The sequence below is a fragment of the Psammomys obesus genome, unplaced genomic scaffold (genome assembly GCF_907164565.1).
Source record: "Psammomys obesus unplaced genomic scaffold, mPsaObe1.curated_primary_1811, whole genome shotgun sequence".
Taxonomy (NCBI): domain Eukaryota; kingdom Metazoa; phylum Chordata; class Mammalia; order Rodentia; family Muridae; genus Psammomys; species Psammomys obesus.
Genome location: NW_026596085.1, coordinates 3626832 through 3651122, shown reverse-complemented (window position 1 = coordinate 3651122; position 24291 = coordinate 3626832).

Here is a 24291-nt window from a genome sequence, read left to right as displayed (position 1 = left end):
CTGGTCAGGGTCTCAAATGCCTAGCTAGTTTTCAGGGAGGTGAAGGCTGGCAGTTCCCACCAGGACTGCATAGCTCCAGCTGGGTGACCTTTAGACTCGCAGAGGTAGAAGAGCCTGCCTCAGAGCAGGCGAACATGCTCTGTATACCACAGAGAGTCAGGAAGAGGGGCTAAACATCCCCCAACGGCAGATTACTTCACCTCCAACCACCTTCTCTACCACACTGGGTTTTATTTTATTATTTTAGAATGATTTAAATATTTAGTTACTATTATTTGTGTTTACATGTGTGTGCGTGCATGCCTCTCGCTGGGTGTATGTGTTTCTGGGCGTGTGTGTGCGTGTGTGTGTAGTCAGACAACAGTTTGTGGGAATGGGAATTCTCCTTCTGCCAAACTCAGGTCATAAGGCTTGGCAGCAAGTGCTGTTGCTCCTTGAGCCATCTCAGCAGCCTGTATTTTATTATTTTGAGATCTGGTATTAGCTCAGGATCATCTCAGGCTTGCTATGCAGTTCAGCCTCAGCTTTCCGGAATGCTGGGGTGACAGCTATGCATATTACCGATGACAGTCCTCTGATCCAAGCAACCACCATCTTGGGGGTCTATCCCCTCCTTTGCAGAAGCATTGTACAAACCGAGCTTGCTGGCAGTTTTTCTCCCCTCATGGAGGGGCAGTGAGCATCATGAGACCCTCAGCTGTGTCCAGTCTCACCCCCACCACCTGCTGTATGCAGCTCTGTCTTTGTTGCATACAGCTTCAGAGAGGACGCACAGAAGAAGGGGAGGCCCGCCTCCATCTAAGCATCGATAGGGCAGCCCTCCTCCCCACCTGGTAAAGGATTTCCAGGCCTGGCTTATCTTCAGGGAGGAGCACCCACACCCGAGTTAAAAAAACCCTCACCTATGCTCTGTCAGGAAGCCCAGTAAACTCATGGGTTCCCCACAGTGAAGTTCCGCAGAACCGTACCTCATAACTCAGTTTGTCTTAGGGCCTTAGGAGAAGGGGTTGCTTACATCTCCCCCTGGGAAGAAATTTTAGCAACACAAAACTATGCCCAACTCTAGCCTGTTTTTATTATATTATTATTATAGCATAGGTAGGTATTCTAAACCTATCTGTCCTGAGAGAGAGATGGACGTGACACTAGGCTCTCCTGCCTCCATGCTCCACCACCTTGGGAACGTACACCACACCCTCTCAGCTTGTTTCAGTGACTGCCATGATACCTGAGTCTGGCTCAGTCACAGAGCAGCGCTGTCTTCCTCCAGCTTTACAGCCCCCACACACAGATCTGCAGTGGCGATTCTAGCCCAGAAACCCCCTTTTCATGTCCTTTCTTCCCAACTATATTGTTCTGTGTCTAAAACTACATGTGTCTTTCTTACTCTGGATCATCACTCTTTTGTGAAGATAATTACGTAAATATGAAATTACTAATAATTGAAAAACATCTCCCTCCATCTCCTTTGGTACTGAGGATTTAATATTTCTGTTTCTCCACCCCCTCCCTCTTTTTAACTCCCCCAAGACAGGGTTTCTCTGTGTAACAGCCCTGGGCATCCTGGAACTCGCTTTCTGGACCAGGCTGGCCTTGAAAAATATTTTTATTTTGTCAACCAGTTTTGTATTCATTTGGTTTGTAGACCCAGCTGGAGCCCTAACTAAGGATCCCACTGGTGGTTATTGCCTCCCCACATAAAATAAAAACTATCATGATAGTTGACGTTATATCTCTCATCCAAAGTCTGGGGAGTCTAATGTGGCACATTTCAGTTTGGGCACACCACCCCAGGGTTCCTCCCTCCCCAGCTGAGTAGCAAAGACGCAGGTTCTATCCCTGCCTGTCCAGAGCATCATCAAGTCTCGCCTCTCTCCTCACTAACATGTCTTGTTCCTTTTCTCACTTTAGAAAACCTTTTCCTTGACCTAAGAACTTCAGAAGCTTATTTGGACTGCTCCTTTAAAGAACAAGATACGACTGGTTTTCAGGTTGCTGCCTAAAATCCCTCTCCTCTGCATCTCCTGATCATCTGTTCCACCAAGCTTTCCCCTCCAAGAACTGTCCAGTTCTCCACACAGCCATGGAAGTAACAGACTCAACAGCAATTCTGGTTTCTCCTCATGCTGAATGGTTTAGCTGAGCACCAGCTAGCTAGACTACTGTCTTCATTCACCTTCTAATACACCCTCTTTCCCTTCCCTTCTACTTCATGGGGGCTTTCCCGGCCTGGCTTCTCCTGTATTACAGAACCTAACGTTGCATCCCTGGTGCTTTTCACTTTCCCAATTCCCTCCTCCACAGCTGAATAAATTATAACTTGACGGTTTTAAAGGCTTCGTGTAAGTTCTACCTTCTGGAAAGGTTTCCCTGGCCCAGCTTTGTTCTTGAACTTAACTGTTTACCTCTTTTTCTTCCCTGTAAACTGCCACGTCGTGTGTGGGAGTGCTGAAAATAGACACACTATTCTTTCAAGATTCAGAAGTCCAGAAGGCTGAGGTCAAGTGACTATGGTGTTGGATCCCTCCAGAGAAATTTTGAGAGGAAAGTTGCTTTGGGCATTTTCTCCTGCTTCTGTGGCCACTGACGACCCTGGGTGGCACTTGATTCCTTGGTGTGTCATGCCGATCTCCAACTCTGTCCTCTCACGGTGTTCTTCCAGTGTGTTTCTGGACACTCTCCCGGGACTCACCTTTTAAAAAGGTCACTCTGGTCCCCGGACTTAGGACCCAACCTAGTCCAGGAGGACCTTATAGTGATTTCATTCATTATGTTGGCACTCCTTACAAAGAGACTACAACTCTGAGGGTTCAGGGGGACCGCTTTTGGGAGGGCACCGGCAAGCACACCACTCACCGTTGCCATGGATTGTCAAGCCTGCGTTTCAAACGTCAAAACTGATGCAGTCTTGCCCACGTTTGCTCTGCCCATAGTCTTCATCTCAATTCAACTCTGTCCTTCCATCAGGATATCCTTCGGTCTCTACTTTTGACCTGTATCTGAATCAGTATCTAACAATGACCATTTGTTACTGTTAGAACATGGTTCTGTATCTTCAGGCCATACCCCAGGCCTCCCTGAAGATCTCTCTGAGAGTTAAAAAGTTGTTTGTGCTGTGGCCCTAACGACAGCTCCTGGCTTATGGTTGTATCCAGGACCCAACCCTTCCATGCTTCTTGTCACATACTTTATGACGAACTAAATCATATGAAACTTTCCACCACCACTAAAAGATTATAAAATGTTAGTTCTTTCTCCTGGGGGTTGGTTTGGTGGCTCTTCTTGGGGACAGTTTAAGATGGCTTTGAAGGCTCCTCTGCCCTATCCCCTTCATGGCAGCATTCTCCTCCTCTTTCTCTCTCTCCTGTTTGTCCCTCTTTCCTTCTCTCTATCTCTCATTGTCTTATTCTCACACTTAATGAAGCCCCTCTCCAGGCTTCAAAAGCCTCTTTTTCTCTTTAAGTCCAAGCCATATTAAGATTCTTCAAGCATTACACTGTTTCTGTCTCATGCTCTTTCTCCAGTCTTGATCATGGCCTTGAGCCTCTTCCATTCAAATAAAACTCATCTCTGAAGGGGATTATGGATTATGTGTCAGTTCTTCTCCAGGCCACAACATTGCTGTCACGCTTTTATTATGTTTGACACCAACCACACGCACCGTTACACAGTAATCCCTACCATAAATTGTGCTCTCTTGTCTGGATTATTGTAATATCTTCTCAATATGTCTCGGTACCTTTGTTTCCTTGTAATCTATCCCACCAGCAGAGCCAGAATCCTCCTGTCAACAAGCAGGCCAGGAGCTCTCCAGCAGCTCTCATTTGTGCAGGAAACAGCAGAGAACCTGCAACATACAAAGGCCTCCTGGGCCACCCTGCCCATTGACTTCCTGTCCATTTGCTCCAGCCATGGTGCACTCCAAATACTCTCTTGGGCATTCCACACATCCTTTGCTACTAGCAATACTGTGCTGTGTCTATAAAATATTCTTCCCCACATGTCTGTGTGACTCACTTCTCATCTCTTTTAAATAGTCTTCCGATGAGCAATACTCCTGCTGCTCCAGTTCCCCACCTCCTAGCCCCCTTCCTGTTGTTACTGTTCTCCATAAGACGTTAACTGCTTTTTCTCCAATGTTCTTTAGTATCATCAAATGTAAAACACAGTATTTTTTCTGTCTCTTATTTCTACAAATGCGTTTTACAGGAGCAGAGTTTTCTCAGCTACATGTATTCCTATAATACTGTTTGTGTGCGGTATCTGCTCCATTAGTATATCAGGTGAGAGGTATAAGTGGTACCTACTTTCTAAGTAGTTCTAAGTAGATTTTTAAAGAGCGATTTAATTTTTTTTTAACTATGGGGGTTTTATACACATTCTGAGGAGTCCAGAGGAGGGTGTCAGACCCCCTGGCACTAACTGGTAACTAGACTCAGGTTTTTATTGTTGTTGTTTTGGGTTATTATTATCATTATCATTATCATTATTATTATTATTATTATTATTATTATTATTATTGGCATGAGCAGCATGTGCCCTTAACCATCTCTCCATCCCCCTATATAAAGATTTATTAAAAATCAGTCACAAAGAAGAGAATTCTAGGTTTTTTTTTTTGTTTTTGTTTTCTTACTGTTTCGAAGTTGAAAACTTCAGCATGAACAACAGAACACAGAGGCTGCCACGGCAGATGTTCGGGAAAACCCTCCACTCACAGCCGTTTTCCCAGCTCTGGAAACTGGCTGTTAAGAGCACAGTTGCTGAATCCTGCCCACGTAGTTCTGTATTTTCCACACAGTGCTGATATAAATTGATATTAATGTGGAGGTTTTCCCCACCGCTTTTAACATGCTATCTATGCTTATTTTCAAAATTCCTGTCAGCTCCTAGATCCAATTTTTAATTTTAAACACTATTTTAAGTTAAGGAAACCTAAAGAACAGTTACGAAAAGAATTTTGAGTCATTACTTGGATTTTAAAGTAAGTTTTCTTTAAATGTAGATGGAATTATCTTAATGATATGAAATGGCTCTGCTATAAATAGTCCTTGAAGGGATTTATATTAAAAGGTTTTAGGTAATTAAGACCAATTATTGACATTGTTTTTTTCAATCAAGGAAGGTTTTTGTCTGAAGCTGGGAGCAGACTGAAGGCATTGCTGCTCTGATTGCCAGTGTGCTGCAGGCCCAACCCAGGACCCTCACAGCCTTCTATGTGTCGTTTTTCCTCAGGGGCCCAAGTGTGACACTGGCATTTAAAAGATGGTACCTCAGGGGAGTCCCTTAGATGATTAAGATCACGTCCAGAAGGAAATTGTGGGCTCCTGACCCTCTCCTCTTCTTTTTGTTCCACCATGGACTTCTGCCCTGCTGGAGCAATGCCTTCTGCCTCAGGAGAAAATCAAAAGCAATGACGTCAGTCAACCACAGACTAGAAAAAACCCCTGCGTTAATTTGCTTTCTGCTGCTGTGAGAGACATCATGGACAAAAGCAGCTTGGAGAGGAAAGGGTCTATTTGTCTTAGAGATGATAGCACATCTAAGATGATGAGGGAATCCAAGGCAGGAACTAAAATGCCGGTCATGAGGGACCATTGCTTACTGGCTCACCTTCTAAAGCTTGCCCAGTCTGCTCTCTTATTCAACCCAAGACCAGGAGGGAATGGCACCACCCACATCCATCATCAGTCAAGAAAACGCCCCCACAGGCCAGCTTGAGTGGGGTAATTTCTCAACGGACACTCCCTCTTTCCAGCTGACTCTTGTTTGTGTCAGTTTGACAGAAACTACCATACACACTGTCCAGGACTGTAAGCCAAGCAAGCCTCTTCACTTGATGAGTTGATTATTTCCGACCTTGTTGGGGTTGACTCACAGACAGGGAAGACTGTTTGCCAGCCTATCTCTCACCGCACACATGAGAAAGCTAAGCCCCAAGAGCCATCTAACACTACTCTCCTTTGCTGAGCAGCTGACCCATGATCTTCATTCCACTAAAATAAAAGTTCTTGAGAGCGGTACTACTTACAGGCACTATTTATAGCTTAGTATTGAAATATGAGAAACTATGAAAGCATGAGGCCAAACCATTAAAAACAACTATCTATCTATCTATCTATCTGTCTGTCTGTCTGTCTGTCTAGTATTTGTATGGGTGTTTTGTCTGCATATGTATTTGTTTACTGCATATTTGCATCCCTGCCCTCCAGTGGTTGAGAAGGGAGCATCAGATTTCCTAGGACTGGAGTTCCAGATGGTTGTGAGCCACTATGTGGGTGCTGGGAACTGAATCCAGGTCCTCCGGAAGAGCAGCCAGTGCTCTTAACTGCTGAGCCATCTCTACATTCTCTAAATTATTCTTTGTAATAAAATTAACTTAAAAAATTTTTAAATATGGATTGAGGATTGGCTTGGCAGAGCACATTTTTATTTTTTTTTCCCATTTACAGTTCTCTGGATTTGGTTCCCAATACCACTGAGATAAAAACAAAACAAAAAACAAAAACCCAAAGCTTTTCCTTCAGTATTTTAATGTGAAATTTAACAGAAATGCAGGGAAGTACATAAACCAATATAATATGCAACTAAAGAAATTGTGGCACGACTTTCTGTGATAGACAGTTTTATGTCAACTTGATTCAAGCTAAAGTCACTTGCGAGGAGCAATCCTCAGTTAAGAGAATGTCTCTGTAAGATTCAGCTTCAGGCAACACTGAAAGATATTTTCCTAATTAGTGACTGACTGGAAAGGCCCAGCCCTTTGTGGGCAAAACCGTCCCTGGGCTGGGGGTCCTGGCTTCTATAAGAAAGCAGGCTGAGCCAGTCATGGGGAGCAAGCCAGTAAGCTGCCCTCCTCCATGGCCTCCGCATCAGCTCCTGCCTCCAGGTTCCTGCCCTGTTTGAGTTCCCGTCGTGACGTCCTTCAGTGATGACCAGTGATGTGGAATCATAAGCGGACTAACCCTTGCCTGCCACCGGCCTCCCAGAGCTTGCATTTGGTCATGGTGTTTTATCACAGCAAGGGTGACCCCACCTGCGACATTATCCAAGAAATGACAAGCTTTAGGATAAGAAATAAATGATGGTCAGTGCCCCACACCTCGTTTGCATCTTCAAAACTGCGATTCCTTTCCTTATCCTGTCATGGACAAGCATCCGTACAGTCCTCTGCTTTGTATTAGAGTTCGCCATCTAAATATGCACCCCGAAAAGAAAATACAGCCAGCCTCCTGCACCTTCAGGTAGGCCCCACATAACCTTGAAAAAAAATGCTGCTCTTGTATTGAACACGGACAGTTACTGTTCCGTAGAAGATGATTGAAGAACTATGATAGTACGAGAAACCTAATGTAAAAGGAACTTTTATTCCTGTTTCAATTGTTGTCTGGGACGCTTACTGCCTCCTTCCACTAACCTAGGCCTAGAATGTTTTCAGCCTCTGAGACTTACTGTTTAATAAGCTCACCCTTTTCTGTTCTTACTGAGCTCTGGGCTGGTAAGTTCAACTGTTCTCACTCAGATTCCTCTTCCAGCTGACTGATTCAACCTACTTGTCTCTCAGCCCCTGAATTGCTCTGCTTGGCCTCAAACTAACTGCAGCAATCTTTTCCAATCTTCTGGCTCCTTCTCATTCTCTGGGTCATTTGATCTTCACCTGCAACCTGTCTCTTCATTACTCTCCCAGTAAAACTGCCTCTTTTTCTTTCTGAATTGCCGTGTAAGTAGCTTCCGTTTCCTTGTTCTTCTCATGAGAGTTTGGAGTCAAGTCTTTCTCTGCTTTGTCACTGTTTCTGCCACTCGATTAGACATCGCTTTCAAACATGGGTGCTTCCTTCTAAAACCTTCATTGTTTGGGATTATAGGCGTGTGTCACCATATCTAAGCCTTTCTTTACCTGATCCTTGCTCTATACCAGGCTAGCCTTGAACTCAGATCTGCTTGCCTCCGTCTTCTGGATTAAAGGCCCTTTTGTATTCCAGCCAGATCAGCCAGACCTAGAAGATTTTTGGATGTGATCTCTTGCCAGAGCAGCCATGTTCTGAATTAAAATTGCTCTACAACCTGGAAAGGATTTAAAGTGTTCAAGAGAATATGCACAAGTCACATGTTTGCCTAACACCTGTTAGGGCTCAGCTCCAACACCTGTGGATTTGGGTATCTTCAGGGGTTCCTAGAACTAAAGCCCCAGATACTAAGGTATGACCATATTTCTCCTACTTCTGTTATGGAAGAGAAAGCTCATCACTCTCTTACCAGCGTGGATGTTTCAAGATCCACCTTTATCTGGCTGAGGAAACAGCCATCTCCCCCAGTCTTGTTAGAAATGCATCCGTGTTTCTTTCTGGTGTCCTTTTGCTGATGCACCAGCCGTTGCTTCCTTAGGCCACGTGCCATTAGCCACATTTCCATCGCTGTGACAAGACCCATGGGTAAGGCAACGTGAGGAAGGAAAGAGTTATTCTGGCTTAGTTTGCACGCACAGGCACGGTGTCAGGCACGTGCTGTTCACACTGAGTGCACCCCGGAAGCGGAGCGATGAATGGAATGCTAGCCTCTGCTCACTTTCCTTTTTATTTGGTCGCCCATGGGATGGTGTCAGCCAAGTTCAGGGTGGGCCTTCCCTCCTGGAGCAAACCCTCCTGGAACCACCCTCATAGACGTGCTTGCAAGTACGTTTCCATGGTGATTCTAAATTGAGTCCCATTGACAAGGAGAATTAACCATCCCAGCCGGCTAATACAGCCTGACTTAGACTCTGAACCAGTTTCTCATTCCTGGCGTGAGCTCCACTCGGTCATTTTGATTATAAATGGCCTGCCTTGACTTGAGAAGCCTACAGGCCGCACTGCCTCCTGCTATGTCTGTGATAGTGTTTCCAGGTGAGCTCCCTTATGATTCCGGCTTGTTTCTCTACACTACACACCGTCTCCTTGTATTTTTATCCAGCCTGTATGTGACATTACAGGTCAGGTTTTAGGAAGCACATAGCTTATGCTTGGCCAGCCAGGCCAGCATACTCTGCCTTTCACCTGGACTTAGACTACACTCTGGTTGAAAGGGTGGGCCGTGGCCAGCTCACACTGTGTCCAGTCACTTCTGTGCCTGGCTTTCTGTGAGAGCACAGGGACCTGTTTCCCCATCTTCAATGGAAGAATTTGGTAGCTATGACAACATTCTAGCTTCAAAGCCTAGAAGATTTATTACTTGGCCATTTGTAGAAAAAGAAAACCGTGTTTAATGGCTTATAACTATTGATGAGTTTTGGTTAACCTTGCTGTTTCATCATTACTTTCTCTTTATTCCCCTTTTTTCTGGTCTCTGTACACCAGTCTTCCCATATTCTCTTGGGATGTTTGAATATTTTGTAGCATTCCATTTTGATTTTTCTTTTTTGGTAGTGATGGGAACTGGACTCATGGCCTCACACGTGCCAGACAGCCTCTGCCATTGAGCCACACCGAGATACCCTCATTAACTTGATATGTAACTTATTTTCACCCTTCACAACTCTATACTCAAGTGGTTTCTTGAAAGCATACATACAAACCACTAATATTCTAAGTATTTAATTCAGCATTGCATTGGCTAATGGGAAATGTAACAGTTCCACCCCAGAGCTCTTTTACCATTTCCTTTATATTACAGTCTCCCTATTTATCAACCCATATACATTAGGAAAAACCAAATCTATCATATAATCTTTATTTTCAGTTGTAAAACTGTTTTTTTTTTTTTTTTTTTTTTTTTTTTGAGACGAGTTTTGCTACTATGTGGCTTAGGCTAGACTGGAACCAGTGTTTGTAACAGCCTCATGTATCACATGTCAAGTTCAATTACCAGACATTTAAACACTAATTCAAGTCTAAATTATATTTACCAAGATATTTTTGTCTCTCTGTCACTCTTTCTTCAGATCTGATGGTCTGGGTTTCTTTGTTATTTTCCTTCCTGCGTTTCATAGGGGTCTATTAGCAATATGGCCTTGCTTACCTTCCATCTGAAAATACCTTTATTTCATTATTTTGGGATTTTTTTTTTCTGCATATAGAAGTATAGGTTTCCTGTTAATTTGGGGGATGGGATGGGCCACTTTGTTTTGGCACCCATAGTTTTGAATCCAAGACCATAACTGTTTGTGCTGTTCCTATATTTCTAATGTTTCTACGGAAGAGGTCCATTAGCAAAACAAAGTTCATGCACACCAAACCTTATGGCAGATCCATACAAGGTAAGCTATAAGAATCCAAAGATGATGTTTTAAAGGCAAATACTTATTTATGTGTAAGCACACACGTGTCCAGATGCCCATGGAAGGCAGAAAAGGCCATCAGAGCCTTAGAACTGTAGCCAGAGGTGGGGGCGAGTGCTCCACCTGAGTGGCGCTGTACTGGGGCCCTCTGCAAGGGCAGTCAGTGCTCTGAACAACTCAGCCATCTCTCCACACCCCTAAGCATGATTCTAAGGTCCGCTGTTTCCCCATTCTCACGCTTCTTCAAATAAGCCCTATTGGTGTCATTTCCTCCCAGTACTAGCTAGCACTCATCCAATACGGTGCTATAGTCATGGCCACCTCATTTAACCCTCACCCCAGCCTGCCACGCAGTTTCTTTCTGAGTGAGCAAACAGAAACTGGGGGATCTTATCAACTTGCTCCAAGTCTCCAGGTAAGAAAACACAGGGTTGGCTTCTAACACAGCCAACATGCCCGGCGAATTACTGTCCATGACTCAGCAATCAACATCCGTGGAAATGTTAGGGAAAGGTGAAATTTCTCCTGGGACAATTTCTAACTTCTTATTTATTTCTTCTTGCCTACTTGACTTACAGGCAGAGAGTATGTTCTTCTGACCTATAAAAGATAAAAAAAAAGCTAGAAAGACAGCTCATGTTTTCCTTTGATTAGCAGATCTTCCCCCAAAAGACCTTTCTCGGTAGTTTCAACAAATGACGTCATGGTGGCATTACGGTGAGCATTTATCTGTCTCCATTTGTCTTGACTCTGAGATTAGTCTCTCCTCCCCAGAAGTGAGTTTGCTGGTGTGTCATACAAATCTTCCACACTGTCATTGTACGGGGACTGTTCCAGTCACTAATGATGAGTATGGAAATGACGATCCTGAGGCTGGCTTCTCTGTCTCTTAGAGTTGAACCCTGTAATTTTACTCATCAGATTTGCAAATGAAGGTGATCTTACACTGTTTAGCTGGGTTGCTGTTCTCCCTGTGGGTGGCGTCGCCCCAACTGTCACACTGACAGAAGCATGCTTGCCTGCTGCCTTCACCAACTCTTCTCTCGGGAAAGGCAGCACGGAAACCTCAAGCCCCACAGAGAAAGGACCTGCAAGACCTGGAGCCTTTGTTCCAGAATGTCTCTGCGGCCTCAGGTCTTGAATGATGAGATGTCAGTCTCCCCTAGAACAGGAGGACTCAGGGAGGCCATGGCAAAATACGGACACAGTGTGTGTTTTCAGCTGAAGGCCCTTGAACAGTAACAGATGGATTGAGGACTGCCTACCCTCCTCTTATGCATAGAACAACCCGGGGGTCACGACCCCTTTGGGCCTCCAACAACCCTTTCACAGGGGTTGCATGTCAGGTACCCTGTGTCTCACACATTTACATCATGATTCATAACAGTAGCAAAATTACAGTTATGAAGTAGCCACAAAAATAATTTTATGGTCCGGGGTCACCACAGCATGAGAAACTGTGTTAAAGGGTCGCAGCATTAGGAAGGCTGAGAACCACTGTCTTAAGTATGGCCTGTCCTCAGCAGGCCCTCCCTCATCAGAGCCTAGGAAGTGACAGCAAAGCAGACAGGCGCAAGCAGCTTCTAGCCTAAACCCTGGTGTCCTGCCGCATCCCCATTGCTTATTCTTTGTATTTATAAAAAGCTTTGACCCTAACGTTTTAAGGCCTTCATTTTCTTTCTGCAGATACCGGCATGCACACGAACTATTAAGTTGCATGCCCTACCTCTGTTGTCTGATGCCGGTTTACTTCTTATGGCCAACCGGAGAACACAGGAGCTATAGCAACAACAACAGATCTTATTGGAGCGCTGGTAGATGACAATGTACTCTCTTAAAGATCAGCACATTTCATGCAGTTAATGCAATAGTCCTTCATTCCCCACCCTGGCAAGCTGTTTCCTGTTTTCTAGTCAATGGGTAATGTTAGAACCAAACAAGGGTTTCCATGCCCTGCCATGTCTCCAGGCCAGAACCTGTATCACCTAACATGAAGGAGCACCATAGAGCCAGGAGCACAAGACTCCCACCATCCACATTTTCCTGCCCTAGCTTCTGACTTGTTAATCCTCTAATCAAGACCTCTCTACTTCCTTCAGTGGTTTCCTGAAGTTCCTGAACACACCAGTCCCATCCCAGCCGAACAGCTCTAACCCTTGCCCTTGCCAGGCCCATCCTCTTCCCAGGAGGTGCCATGGTGCTCTCTCTCTCTCTCTCTCTCTCTCTCTCTCTCTCTCTCTGTCTCTGCCGATCCTTCAGATCTCTGCTCAAATATTACCTCACCAGAGAAACCATCCCTGGACACCCCCAAGCTCAGCCTTGCCTCTCACTCTTCCCTGCCTGGGGCACCCAACAGGGATAAACTCACCAGAGTTCACTCTGCTCCCCTCTGGTGTTTACACCCCCAAACACCTTCAGTGACAGCCAAATCCTCTCCAGGGAAAAAGCAAAAGCAAAGATTTCATTGGTTTAAATTCTAAATGTGAAAATATATTAGTTAAAAAAATTTTTTTTGTCTGTACATTTGATTTAGCATTTTCTTTCTTTCTTCCTTTCTTCCTTCCTTCCTTCCTTTCTTTTTTTTTTCTTTTTTCTTTTTTTCTTTTTTCTTTTTTTTTTTTTTTTTTACTTTCTCCTTTAGAAATTTTTTGCCTGGAAATATTTTGCTTGGAAATTAATTCTGAGAACTTCAAGCTCCTTAAAAAGAAGAAGGAAAGAAAGAAAGAAAGGGTCTGGAGAGGCAGCTTAGCGGTTGAATACTTGCTGCTACTGCAGGGGACCTGGGTTTGGTTCCTTAGCAGCATCTCACAAGCATCATCGGGAATGACAGTTCCAGGGACTCTGATGCCCTCTTCTGGCCCCTACAGGCAACACACACACACACACACACACACACACACACACACACTGCACAAACATACATGCAGGCAAGACACTTACACACATACAATAAAATTCTTAACTTTAAAAAATTCTGCTATTGACTCATTGTGTATCTGAGTGTGTGTGTGTGTGTGTGTGTGTGTGTGTGTGTGTGTGTGTGACACATTTGTGTGGTACCTGTGGAGGCCAAAAGGGAACATAGCGTTACAAGTGCGTGTGACTCACTTGACATGGGTGCTAGGAACCAAACTTGGGTCCTCTGAAGAGCAGTAAATACTTCCAACCTCTGAGCCATTTCTTCAGCTTCTGAACCTCTGTGTTTTAAAAGCTGCTGTCATTGAGGCTGTCTGCTATGTGCAGTCAAACTTAAGGCGGCAAACATAAATTTAAAAACGTCTGGCACTTTCAGATTTTGTCAGATTTCTTCCTCACAGAAATTACGCCCTGACCACTCATTCTCTAAAACCTCCAGCCATGGGTGTGGCAGAGTGTGCGGAGGATGTGTCTGCGTCCTGTCAGTCTCCGTGGGAGAGTGAAGCTATGGAGGAGCTGCCTGAGAGCAGGCTTCTGGATCAGATCCTGCTGTCCCACTTACAAGCCCCAGTGGCTCTTCTGTAAACTGCAGAGAGGACTGAGAGGTACCGTTCCTCATGAGTGGAGCTCAGGAAATTGTTGTGTGTCCCCGTCAACACTATTTATTCTTTAATATCATGATTGTTTGCCTTTTTAAAAATCGTCTGTAAACCTTGACAAAGGATGCAACCTATTTATTTCTGTGCCCTTCTCCTTCATCCCCAAAAAAGACTCTGTGTGACCTAGAGTAAGTTCTTACTAGAGAGGTGATGTTGGTTAAATCGTTTGCTTTATTTTATTATTTAATAACTTCCTGCTTGATCAGAAGTGTGTTTTAAAAAGTGTTTGGGGACTAGTGCCAAGTTCATCTTCCCAGAGTAAATATAGATTATAAAAATCTATTCTTGGCGCTGGAGAGATGATTCAGTTGTTAAGAGCACTCCCTGCTTTTCTGGAGAACTGAAGCTCAGTTCCCAGCACCTGTATTCCGTGCCTCACAGCTGCTTGACTCCAACTCCAGGGGATCTGGTGCCCCCTTCTGGCCTCTGTGGGTATGGCATGCATGCCCATGTGCACAGCCAGACGCCGCACACACACGCACATAGATAAAAATAAAATCTTTTAAAAATCTATCATTTGAATGTGAGTGTGGGGAAAAACCATCAGAATGTTAGCAGTAGTGATAATTTCCAGATATTGTGCACCGTTTGTTTGCAGTAACGTCTTGTTTATTTGCTTTTTGTTTTTCGAGGCAGGGTTTCTCTGTGTAGCCCTGGCTGTCCTGGAACTTGCTCTGTAGACCAGGCTGGCCTTGAACTCAGAGGTCCACTTGCCTCTGCCTCCTGAGTGCTGGAATTAAAGGCTTGCACCACCATCACCACTGCCTGAATACATATAAGTGTTCTACCACTAAGCTGTCTTCCCTCTCCTTGGCACTTTACATGTATAAATTTTGTAATAAAACTAGTTATTTTTAAGGAGACTACATGGGTAGAGAGCAGAGGTTTGATGCCCAATAATTTTTGTTGTGCTTAGAACCTTCCTTGAATCACTGAAGCAAGATAATGGAGTTTGAAAGCCCTTGGTCAGAGTAACTGAACATATCTTTATTATTCTATTAGAAAGAATGGGAGTGCAATTTTGATCTAGAAAAGTCCATATCCAGTGATTATCAGAGCCAGGCCCGTCATCTTTCACAAAGTAAACAGCACATAGCCGCTTCCATCAGACCGACTGTAAGACGATTATTATACTGAGAAAGGAAATTCCAGGAACCTGCATTCTAATTAACATGGAAATGAAATCCACAGAATAAATATGTATCCAAAGTGTATGCGGTCCCAGGGTGCATCGTAGACAGCTGCAGACTGATTTGATCTGGTCGCATTAACAAACATGAGTGTTTGTTGGGGAACATCGGATGGAAAGTTGACATTCAGTTCAATTAAGAAGGGCAAAGTTAAAATGATGGAAGCAATTTCCTTTGTTCAGTTAAATTAGGCATCCAACAGCAGGCTACTCTTTGACCTTCCTGGGGAAGGGCCAGGATGGCGTCTAATGGCCATTAAATGAACAGCCAGCCTATCCTTACAAATGCTTAACAGGCAGGACTTAGGAAAGCACATTCTGGATGGAAAATCAGCCAAGGATGATTTTGCAAGAGTATTTGCGGCATATTTCATTGTTTCACGTTATCGGTGTTCCATCTGGGGGGCCAGGAAGGACTGTCGAGCATAACCAGATAAGACTGACTGTGGGGTACATCAGACCTAATAAGGAGGCCACTCTCTGCCTCTTGCTAATTTGTGTTCCCAGAGCTGAACAAAACAAAACGACAACAAACCCCCAACTCCTGTGAGTGCTTCTTGACCTGGATGAGGAACAAGCCTGGCGTTTGCAAAGACGCTGGTTTCTCAGTGAGAGCTGCCACTTTTGGGGGACCAGAGCTTAAGAACAGTGGTGGTTCTGCCCAAGGTTGTAATTCCAGCTGCCCACGGGGCAAGCAAGGGGCATGCCATCACTTCATGTCCCGGCCCACACTGCACAGCTGTGGAGGGGATGCCTCTTCCTGCCCGTTCAAGCCCAGGCTGCCATGCTGCATGTTGTGTATAAACAAATAACTTCAAGAACAGCTTTTGAGACTGCTGTCCTTTCCTTCACCCCCGCCCCCTGCCCCCTTCTCATCCAGACTCAGAGTCAACCAGCTTTCGCAGCAGACACTCTGGGCCAAGCTCCGTGTGGGAGGTTTCCATATAACATATGCCATCACTTGGCTTTAGGATCCCGGCAACATACCCCAGATTGACTGTTTTGACTCAAAACCATGAGCTCTTATAATGCAAATGGACTAGATTATTATTATGTTTAACTAAAGTCGTACAAGACATGCTTTGAATTTGGTTTTAATATCACAGTTGCTGAGATATTAAATGCAGCACACAAGATTTTTCAAATGCTAGCAGGATGGCATAAATACCAAAGGTTTTTCTCCTTCCTCCTCTAATCCTGGCTCCTCTCCATTGAAACATAGTGCATTGTAAAATTGCGGTAATGAACGTTTACATTCCCCCTGTAGTAGGTGAGGGCCCCTCCACTCTGGAATGGCTGCTCACTGTGATCTGATCAACAGTACCTGGCCGAAGGCTAACGAACAAACCCACGCCTGGGCAGCAAGAGGCTCTTCTGGGTTCCTGGCTTCTCCCATTGGAGAAAGGCAATGACCAGTCACTACGAGACCAGCCCCAGGAGAGCTTGCTGGTAGATGAGAATTGCAGAACTGCAGAGCCACGAGCTGAAATACAGTTGTTATTTCGACTCATTAATTTTGGGGGTCATTTGTTACCCATCAAAAGGTGGACGATGGGATAGCTTCCGGCATCTCTAATCTATAGGGACACAGGAAAGTGGGCTAATAAAATAACTCCGGAAGGAACGAGAAATATGAGCTTAACATGATCCCAAAGAAGAGCATAACACTTGTAGTGATCATCATTACAGAATCAAGGGCAGTCAGAGAGAGGTCAGAGAGAAAGCAGTGTTAGGAGACGTCTCTATTTGATGTATCAAAGCAGACCCGGCGGCCAGGTTCTCCCAGGGTTCTGCAGTCTCTACCTGTTGCAGGGCACAGCTGGCATATCCCATCCCCTACCAGCACAGGAAAATGGGCTGTCCTTCGCCCAGCAGCCCTTCCCTTAATAATCTAGCCATTTGATTGCTCTATCTTTTGTTGTTGTTGTTGTTCTGTCCTTTACCCTCCTGGCCGTGTGGTTTACTAGTCTCCTGGCTCTCCCTCTTCCTTTCCCCCTCTCCTCACATGGCCTGGCTCAGGGTGATGTTCACTCTCCCTGAAGTCCCTGCGTCTGACAATGCTCTCCTTCATATCTAAATGACCCTGATCCTCCACCACACCTAGAGCAGGCGTGTCCTTTCTATTTTTAATTTTTTCCCATTTACATAGTAAAGTGTGTTGTGGTTTTCAACCTTGCGTCATGCCTCGTGCTTCAGAGCTGCTCAGACCCAATCATCGTTCCTCAAATTTGTTATCAGTCTCTGCCAATCCCTGTTGCTCTATTGTCCCAACCAAGGTATGGATGGCTCTACCATCTGGAACTTGGCACAGAGAATTCTCATGATGGTGTTCGTGATGTTAAAATGTCTTACATGTGTTGTAGCAATCGCTGCCTGGCTGACAACCCTCACCTCCTAACATCCCCAGGGGTTGGACAGCATGAGCCAGAGGGAGCTAGAAACTGCTGCAGCTTGCAGCAAGAGCCAGTCTCTGGTAGCAGGGGTCAGGTAGGCTGTGGCATGTGAAGAGGATGACCATGGCTCAGTACAGATGATTACTGAACAGGCGGCTCATTTTGGAGGTATATCCAGGTCCCTGGGTACCCAGCCTGAAATGGAGTGATCTAGAAATGGTAAAGAGATGAGGAGTTCAAGTATAGAGGTGCACATCTGCAATTCCAGCGTTTGAGAGCCCGAAGCCGGAGGAGCAAACCAAGATAACGATTTCCCAACCAGTTTGGACTATCTAGAAAAACTATTTCCAGAAAGAAAAACAGAAGTTGAAGAGGATACTGTTTTGAATAGGTGACAGACATCTTCAATGGGATGTGCAGGAGGAACTCAGAGTGAACTTTAGTAGACAGGAAGTGAAAGAAAAAAATGTCTGAACGTGATGACAATTCTTACAAGGCATCCTTTGTTTTCTTTCTCTTTTTAGCAGCTTTTAGAAATGCCTCTTTATGAGTAGGGGCTTTGAATTTCACAGGGATGGCTTTGTGATGACGTGTTCTAGTCCTCAGGGCGGGGCAGCCGATCCAGCCTTGCAATTTGGAGACATGGCCTTGGCTCCAGCTACTTTTCTTCTAGTGCATCTTTAGTGAACTTTTCCCACTTTTCCTTTCCTGGATCCCTTACTGTTCAAACAGCTCACTTCCTGTATTTGTCCTCTCCTGTTGTATATCTAACTTCTGTTCAACTTTCTAGATTTCCCTGAATTTTTTTAAGGTTGAGTCCAAATAAAAGAATTTTACTAGGTAAACTTGTTTTTTTTTTTTTTTTTTTTTTTTAAGTTTACATCGAAAAGAGCAATGGGAAACATCAGAGAGAGAGAGACAGAGAGACAGTTTTATGTTCTGTTATGGAAAGACTATACAGACAGTAAATGGAAAATCCGAAGATAGGAAAGCTGTTTTTATATAATAACAGTGGGGGCAGAATTGATATCCAGATGGTCTCATTTGTTTAAAAAAATCCATATTGCAGGGCACAGCAGCATAAAAGGGGACAGGAGAGAGGTGGCAGGTGCAGGGGAGGGCTGTGTTAGCTGGGGCCCTCAAGGGGGCGGTAAACACCATACAGCGTGGTGGGGGCCCGGAAGCGGGAGGCAGAACTCTCTAGAGCTCTGCCAATCTGCATCTTATTCCCCTGAGACAGGGTCTCAACACCTGGATGTGAGCTGCCAGCAAGCACACCCCTTTCCAAATTTTTGTTGTAGTCGCTGTTTGAGATGGGACTAACGTAGCTCAGGCTAGCCTTAAACTCACTGCATGACCTAAGGTGACCTTAACTTCTCATCCCCCTGCTCCTACCTCCCAGGTGCTTACACAGGCCTGCACCACCGGGTCCAGTGTTAGACAGACGTGACGCATGCTAGGGAACTTCACCGACGGAGCTGTAGCCTCTGTTTGTTAGCTGTCTTCAGTTCTTCTGAGTTCCTTTTCTTCTTTTAGGCTCTTTCCTCTTCCTCTTTGCTTTATTGTGGGAGGATCTTGAATTCAGGATAGGCCCTGGTGGGTTCTATGTTTGCCTATGGCTCATCAAAGAATGGGTTTTGCTGTAAGCAGAACTCAGGACTTCGGCGGAGATTCTCCAAATGTCAACCTTTGTGGGTCTTTCTTCTGGAATGAATCCATGTTTCTAGAGTCTTCTATTCTTTAGCCTGAAGATTTTTCAGCTAGGCCATTACCAGTGTTCTATAGCAAGAAGCAGCGGTGGCAGGGAGAGGGGAGCATGGCTGTTAATCTTTAATATGCCAGTTTTCTGCGACACTCTGTCTTCTCCTTGGTATCTCCCTGCTCTGAACCTGGTTTTCCCGAGCTTGTACGTTCTGTTTTTTCCCTTACTGCAGATGTGAAGGAGGAGCACAGAGCTAGGGTTGTAACTGCATTCTTCCCAGGCTTTAAGACACACTTCGCTTCGGTTGGGCCCCGCCTGCCTCCCTCTGTGGAAATCTGACCTTATAGTCTCAACCTAACACTCAAATCTATGTGGGAAATAGAAACTGTCAAGTTTTGGCCCCCTAACAAGGGCAGAAAGAGTGCTGCAGGCAGGACTGTCTTTAAGAATAAGTCTCTTGTTTTTAATAAGCTTAAAAAGTATTGGAAGATACTTCAAGGACAGTGCTGGAGCGAGATGCAGGAAGCGCTTTTCTATGATCGTATCTTCTACACGCAACACGGCACCCATCACCCTGCAGCGTGTGCCTGCTCTTTCCGCTCAGGTGAGCTGATCTTGAGACGTTTACAAGGTTTGTCAGTGCGCCCCGAGGGTTGTCACAACGAGAGCCGTGAGAGGAGAGCTGGCTCGCTCTGGGCTGTGCGTGGTGTGGGTGATTTCACATGTTGGTCGTTACTGTGCGTCACTCACACTGTTTACCGCCTTTTTATTTGAACAGTTATTATGTCTTTATTTGTGACTACAGCGGTTGGCTCACCTTGCCTGAGAGTCCAGGTCACCTTGTCTTCTGCCCTCCCCCATCCACATGCCATCATCTCATGCTCTTCTTGGTTGGCTCTGTGCATTCCTTCTCCCAGCGATGCCAACCCCAGCCTTCCAGGACTGTCAGCACTGATCTGTCCATCTTCTGCCTCGGGTCAGATTCCGAGTCTCTAGAATCTGTCTTTGTTCATTTGCCTTGAACATTTTTACTTCCTCTTAAATAAATGAATGTTTTTCTGAGAACTCTAAATTCCATGTGACTTGAATTCTAGAATATCAGAGTCAGGAGTGAGCCTCAAATTCATCTGCCTCAAGGGCTGTGGCAGAAAGTCATGGAAGTCAGGAGCTGTTGCAAGAAGCTTGCAATGTTTTCTTTCCCTTGTTCACACTCATATCATTTGTATCCATGAATTTTTTTGAATTAAGAAGTGATTATACCCTGAAAACCCAGGAGCCACCAGCCTATTCATTTTATAAAAACAATGAAACAAACAGCAAAAAGAAGCTCAGAAAGTAACCTAGTTGGCCCAAGGTCACCCCGTGAGTTAGGATCCCACTGGGTCTGGGGTTCAGTCACCAGATTTTCAACCTGCAACCCATGTGCTCCCCAGTCTCCCGCTCCTGAAGAGCATGGGTCTCCACAATTACATTCAGAAATGAAGGGCTGCTGCTGCACACTGGCTGACGTGGGAGAAAGCAGCTTCTCCATCCACAGAAATGGTAAGCTTTACGAAAATCATCACCGTTAAACATCATAATAAATAACTGAAGAAATAAGTTAAAAAAAAAAAGAAAGAAAAAGAAAAACAAACCAAAACCTATCCTACCACAGCCCGACCTAGGTGAGTGAGGTGCTCCCAATGCCAGGGACCAGTGAGCAAATCACGGAAGAGAGCTCCTTCTCTAGAGAGAGATTAATGGCGAGGCTGTGAAGGAGAGTAGCAGAACCAGTGAAGTAGGCCGGGTAGGAAGTGGAATGAGATGTTGGGGCTGAGGGACAGTTCAAACTTTAGTAAGAACTGCTTTTGTCAAAAACAAAAACAAATAACCACAGATTCTGGTGAGGATGTGGGGAAGGGGGAGTCCCTAGATATTGTTGGGGGAGTGCAAGATGGTACAGTCATGACAATTATCATGAAGTTCTCTTAAAAAGCAAAAAGGAGGTGTGTGTCTTAGGGTTTTCTTTTCCCCAGGGACAGGGTTTCTCTGTGTAACTGCCCTGGATGTTCTAGTGAGGGGAATGATTCTTAATAAGCCAGTCTGACTCCATGACAGGCTTCAAAACCGGCTGCAGACTGAACAAGCCTGATTTTCTATTTCTCAGAACACAAAACTGTAGTCCATGGAAACCAGTTACAATAACTCAATAACCTCCTTGAAAACCAGAAACAATAACTTAGTAAAGTCCCCAAGCACTTGACCAATCCAATTAAAGGCCAGTTAGAAACATTTTTTCTAGCTAGTCAAAAATGATGCCTTGTTGCCTGCATATTCTTTGTTACCCAGATATTCCATGAAGTCCCCCAACTGAGGAACCAATCATGAATTCAAATCCCCCAGGTCAGCACCAACCAATCAATATAAAGATTACATAATCACACTAGGGAAATCCCCTAACTGTCTCAAAGTTGAGCCTGCCTGCTCATGTCAGGGTTGCCATTCTATGGAATGGTGGCCCCAGCACGCTGGGATATGCTGCAGAAGAAATGCTCCTCGCTTTTGCATACTACCTGAGTCTGAGGTCTTCCTTCAGCGATTCCCACACCTAACACGGGAACTCAATTTGTAGATCAGGCTGGCCTCGAACTCACAGATACTCACCTGCCTCCGCCTTCCAAGTGCTAGGATCAAATGCATGTGCCACCCACCATGCCTGGCTTAGTTAGGGTTTTGTTCCTGTGAAGAGACACCATGACCATGGCAACTCTTATATATATATATATATATAAACATTTAATTGGTTCTGGACACTATCATCATGGCAGCATGCTGGCAGGCATGGTCCTGGAGGAGCTGAGAGTTCTACATCTTGATCCACAGGCAGCAGAAGGAAACGGTGTACCACACTAGGCGTAGCTTGAGCATAGGAGACCTCAAAGCCCATCCCACAGCGACACACTTCCTCCCATAAGGCCACACCTATTCCAACAAGACCACACCTCCTAATGGTGCCACTCCCTATGGGCCAAGCATTCAAGCAGGTGAGTGTATGGGAAGCTTACCTATTCAAATCTCCACAGTGTGCAATATGGCCCAGCTGCACTACTCCTGGGCGTGTACCCCACAAACCTTATATCCTCCTGCAGAGACACTTTCTCATCCATGTTCACTGCTGCTCTGTTCACAATCATCAGGAAATGGAGTCAACCAGCCTTGAACTGATGAACAGGCAACGGAAATGGGTGATACATTTACACAATGGAATTCTATCTGGCACTAAAAAAAAAAAAAAAAAAAGAAATAATGAACTTCCCATGGAAATGGATAGAACTGGAAAAAAATATGAAAAGATAGTCAAGCTCTAGAGAGACAAGCGTGTTAGCTTTCTTAGTTTTAAAATAAGCATTTGTGGGGCAGAAGAGATGAGGACTGTAGTTTGGGTCCCAGCAAAGACACCAGCTGGCTGACAACCACCTATACTTCAGCTCCGGACTCCAAGGTCTCACCCTCGATCATATATGTGCACATACTCCCCACACAGATACATACAGGCACACATAACTACAACATAAAGGTAAGATTTTTTTTAATGAAAAAGAGAGCTCTTCACATGTAGATTGATCTGGTGGGCTCAGCCCTGAATTAGCAGTCGGTGCTGGGTTCAGGCTCTCAGTGCCTCTGTAGAGCTCTCACATCCTGGGAGACGGGGCCTTCGAGGCTGGCTCACAGCTGAGCAGCCTTACGAGGAAAGTTGGGGGCAGAAAGAGCAGCACGCACTGCCCCATGCATTCCAAGTCTAATGGTGGGCACAGGAGAAGGGAGTGGGTGGAATCTGAGCTTCAAGAGTCTCCAAGTACAACAAAGGTCTCACCTCAACTCTGAGTTGGGGACTTCATCCCATTCAGATGTAGACTCTCTGGACGGACTTACAAAGAAGAGCGAAGGTTCCTACCATTCCTGCCGTATTGCCTTACTCTAAAAAGCAAGAGAAACAAAAGCCCTCGGTGGTTCCGTTGTACGGGATCCTGGCCACGGGATGTCTGGTTCTATGGAGCTTTAAAAAGAGAGATGTGCAGTCTGATGTTGACGTCTGCCTAGGCCTTGTTTTCTTCTCACAGCAAGAAACAGGAAATAATGAGCAGGGATATGTTTCCAGTTTGGTGACAGAAAGAGGCCCTCAGCCAAGTCCCACGGGAGAAATAGGAGATGGCGAAAGGGCAGGTTGCAAAATTTCAAAGAAAGACAGAAGCCTAGAACAGAACAAGGAGCGTGCGAATGGCGGGCAAGGTCTGTAGGACAAGAGCTCTTTTTATGGGCGAGCAGTCTGGAAGAGGGGGCCTGATGCTGACTGGAAACCTCGGGGGTGCAGCACAGCAGTGGGGGTCTACCCTTGCCTTAAACAGTATCAGGAAACGAGTTTTGGGGAAACAAGCAAGGGGAACTGTGTGAAATAAGCTACTGATTTTTAGAAAAGCCAGGCCATGAGAAACATGGAGGTCTCTTTAAGCATCTGCTGCTGTAACAGGTGCGCCCTACACCCTTAGCACGCCAGTGAATGGAGGGTCAGGTGAGGTGTGGTGTGCTCCAGAGTGGTGTAAAATGTTAAGGTAGATACAATATTTCAAGGTGTTGAAGGAAAACGAGCAAGCATGAGCCCACGTTCCTCCATGCTGCCTTTCCTAAGTAAGGCCCACAGATGTTTCAGGGAGAGCTGTCAGTCAAGATAAGCAGCAGAAAACTGGGAAACCCATTTCTCTCCTCTGCCCCCACGTTCCAGGTCCTTGTCTGAGCTGCATTTGATGGTACATATTTTACTACAGGACATTTAAAAAGTAATATCCTTTTGAGATCATTGTGGGCTCAGGCACAGCTGTAAGAAAAGGACACAAAGACGCCTGGGTCCTCTACCTGCTTCCCCCCCAACAGTAACACCTTAACAGCTTAGAAAACCATACTGTAATCTATCAACCCACATACCCACATACGCGGATGACGCGCAGATGCTCTTGTGTTGTCGCCTAATACGTGCACGCACTTCCCCCCACCCCTGCACTCCCTGTCAGCCATAAACCACTGTATACTTTTGCCACTTGAAGAACGTCCTATAAAATCCTACGGGATTTAATTTTCCACATTAGCTTTTGCCACTCAGCGTGTTCATCGGAGAGTCGTCCTGTGGTTGAAATGTCAACCATTGG